Source organism: Etheostoma spectabile, chromosome 10 (genome assembly GCF_008692095.1).
Source record: "Etheostoma spectabile isolate EspeVRDwgs_2016 chromosome 10, UIUC_Espe_1.0, whole genome shotgun sequence".
In the NCBI taxonomy this organism is placed as follows: Eukaryota; Metazoa; Chordata; class Actinopteri; order Perciformes; family Percidae; genus Etheostoma; species Etheostoma spectabile.
The window spans coordinates 30,277,048-30,281,324 of NC_045742.1; positions in this window are offsets into that span (position 1 = coordinate 30,277,048).

Consider the following 4,277-nt stretch of genomic DNA (forward strand, 5'->3'; position numbering starts at 1 on the left):
CCTTACACACACACACACACACACACACACACACACACACACACACACACACCACACACCAGGACCCCCCCCCCCTTCCCCCCTATCCAATTCAATCAGACAGTCCATCCGCCCTGCAGAGCAATGTGGCACTGCCCCCGTGCATGACAGTATCAATTCAATTACCCAGGAAATGGATCCATATTCAGCCCATATAAACTCATACACGCAGCCAGGAGGGGCTGCTGCTGCCGCCGAGACAAAGAAATGCGCATTTACCCTGTAATAACTTTCATTTGGACTGGCTTTGAAAACCATTCTCATCCAGGCATTTGTCGCTGTCACATCGCGTTATCCACAAATCAGGTTTACAAAATATCAATTCAATTTCTGCGTAGCGCGAAACCCACGAGAAGAGAGGGGGTGGGGGGGGGGGGGGATACATCCACAGAGAGAGAAGGAGAGGGCGCAGGCTGCTGAGGGGCCCCTTGTGGCTCGGGCAGATTTCCAGTCAAAACTAATCAAAAGCAGAGCAGACCATGCTAATCTCTTCAATTTCATCCTTTAGACTGCTGTCTTTTCCCAAGTCATGAGCACACACACACACACACACACAAATACACACACACACACACACACACACACACACACATGTATGTGTAAGCATATACAGCAGGTCAGATAAAAACATGGACACACAGGCAAAACATACATAACACAGACATAAACCCATTCATAATACAAACAGTATATCAGGCACCTACTCTCTCTATCGCTCTCACACACACACACACACACACACACACACACACATACACAAACACAGGACTGTATTGTATCCGCGTAGCTCATCTGCATGAGTGAAGCACCTGGAGGTGAAGGAGTGTGAGAGATAACTAACTTTTCTATGAGAGAAAAAGCAGAAAGGGTCCAATGAAGCTGGAATAGATAGATAGATAGATAGATAGATAGATAGATAGATAGATAGATAGATAGATAGATAGATAGACTTTGTTAATCCCAAACTGGGAAATTACTTTGTTAAATTACTCTGTAATAGCAGCAATTTACAAGGAAATACACACTCACTCAGGGAGGCAGGAGGAGGGAGGAGTCAGAGGAGGGGAATGCCTGTGTGGATGGGCTGTAAGCGGACACGTCACCATGCTTTCTCCCCTCTCTAAGCACCACCGAACCACAAAACAGTTAAAGAGGCACCCCGCTGATTTCTACTCATTATTAGTTAACTAGTTGTGGGGAGTGTGACTTGACTTGTGTAAAGACTTGTGGCTTTGGAGGAAATTGGTCAAATGTGAGTGACCTGGGCATCTCAGCCTGGGCCTGGAGAACACCAACGCTTGGTTAAAAGTGTTATAACATGGCCATGCACCAGGAACAGAGGGGCTGAGACTCTGTCAAGGCTTTGCTGTTCACAAACTTTTGTCCCTCATCTGAATCTCCCCAATGTTCAGCATCTCAGAGCTTATGTACCTAAATGTAGCACGTTTCTAGAGTTTACTTTGCCTCTCCTACAACACCCATGAAAAGATCTACAAATGCTGCAGCGCCGGTTCTTAGTCATCGGAACTTTGTTTGGTCCATATCCATAAAACTCACTAACGCTCTCTTCTCACGTGATTTGTTCTTTGTTCATGCCGTTATCTCTGGTTTCTACAAACGTCAACAGCATTCAGTCGTCTGTCTGAACTAACGGCGATCCCTCAACTCACTTTTTTTATCAAGCCAGGAAGTTTAACCTGCCAACGTCTATGTAGGTCTTATGGGAAATGGTGTCCAATAAAGGCTGCAAAAACGTAAATATTGAATAGATATAATTTATATTATTAATTATTTATTAAATAACCATCTTCCTTATCCTAGTGTCTTCACCCATCAACACAAATTCACATGACGCCGATTAAGAATTTAATATTTTTTGCACACCCATGAATAAAAAGTATAATTAAAAAACACAAAGGTAACAGCTCAACGCCTCAACACAGTTAGCAGCTGTGATAAAACATGTGTAATGCATACATAAAGAATCACATCACATGTGCAAAATATTAATAATATTATGTGTATACCAATGTCACACTTACATATCATGTGTCAAAAATAAAACAAAAAGTTGTTTTTGTTTTTTAAGTCAGGCTTTAAATGTGGAGTTTATTCACAACAACCTGTCATGAATCCTGAGTTAAAGCTCAGCAACAGTCTTGTTACAGGAATTAGCCAGGGCCCAGATAGCTGTAATACATATAATATTATCAATATTATACACTCTTGGGGTAACAACTATGTCATGGAAGGTGTATACTGCTCAGGACCAAAGGAAGTGCAGAAGTTCAAAGCAGCAGTTCAGAGGCTGATTAATCAGCCCGTTCCCAACGTGCCCGTTCCCAACATGCACGTTCCCAACGTGCACGTTTTCAACGGGCGCTGCACTAGTCTAAGCAAAGCAACACGTGGATCAAATCGTACACAATTGCGAGGACAAAGTGTGAGTTAAGAGAGTGAGAATGGAGAGGAAAAGATGTATTGAGCAGAAAAAGAGAGGAGAAAGGAGGTGTCGTGGTTGGATGGAGAGAATCCTTCCAACCATGACACTGATAAAAATCCCACTCTGGGCTGAAAACCTCTGAGCTGCTCTGATTATAGGTATAGCCTCGTTCTTTCACTTTGTCCTTTCTCTTCTCCTTATGACCCTAGTTGGGGCGCCTTGGAAACGAGTCTGACACAGAAACAGAGCGGTATCCAATCAGAGCGCATGGACAGTATCCAATGATAGCACACACCGGTGGGAGAGAGGCAGCGGACACCTACACTCACAGAATCACATCAGTAGTTTAACAGGAGCAATGAAAGGTGCTTCATGGGAAATGAAAATAATATGATGATATGGATCCGGGACAGTGGCTTTGAATTTTGGAATTTAAACAAAAAATTGGCAATGGAAACAGGCCTAAAAATGGAAACATTGGCATTTGTACATTCCCAAAAGCCTGAAAAAAAGAAGAAGATTTGAATGGAAAAACAGCAAAAATAATAACAATATGAAACAAGTTTCCACTTCTTGCCAATGCAACGCTTTTGATATACAGGTCAATGCCAATGTTTCATTTTCCAATGCCAAACTCACTTCATCAGGACATCATGTTTCTATTTTCATGATTATTTATTTAAGTAAACTATGTGGCTGTCTGGATGTGGCGAGCTCATGTTATTGGTTTTTCTGATGAAAACAAAACCTCGTGGCTTGTGTAAATCCTTATACACCTGCTCTTCTGTTTCATACATCCACGTGTGTCGGGGAAAAAATTATCACATTTAAATCTGGAAAACCCCTCCCGAGATTTCCTTGTGATGATGTAATGATCCAGTTTTAGATTCCTCCAAGTGGAATCTTCTTGTAATCTCAGAACCCCTGGTCTGAGATCAGTGGTGTGGTTTGTGCAAGCTCTAGTTAAGATCTGCGAAGGACACAACTTTTCGTTATCAAATCATTCAGGGACCCAACGTGTCAGTGGGTGTCGGCGTTGTCATCAGGAAAGAGATGGTTAATTAAAGGATAACTCAGGAAGACTGCATTGAAAACAAGGGAACCCAAATCATGCCAATGGAAGGGTCTGCATTCAATGTGTTTCTCCACTCATTTGTTCTGGTTTTTCCCTTAGTTTTTACCCCTTTGATTGACAAGCAGGTGGCACGGACAACTCATTTACAAAAGTAAAACTCAATGGTGACACCTAGTGGGCAGGTGAGGCAGGGCAGTGTCTGTCGCGGTTAGTACACAAAAAACCCTGAAGCCAAACGATTCTTACAAAACAGAGGCAAAAAATAGCAAGAGAAAATTTCACCTCCGCATGCTCTTTTTTTATTTGCAAACTTCTTTTAGTGCTTGTTCAATAGAACGAATAGACCTCCATACAATGCTCATTAGATGTGAAATAAGTGCAGAAGGGAGAGGAGCTGAGCGGAGGAGTGAGGCGATGCAGCTGGTAATGTGTCTGCTGTTGGGAGCTAAATTCCTAATGAAACGCTCTCTTCTTCAATAATCAGACACATGGAGCTTCCTTCATCTAAAAACTGTTAGCAACACAAATGCACGGCGCTTCATGAAATTATCCACAGACACACTCTGATGCAGACACACACACACACATACACAGTGTCAGCTCTCACAGTAATTACACAGTTGCAGAGAGCGCCGGGGCTCAAAACGCTGTTTAACAAATCAATTTGAGAATGCTTACCTTGTAAAGCTGTATCTATTTGTGTGTGTGTGTGTGTGTGTG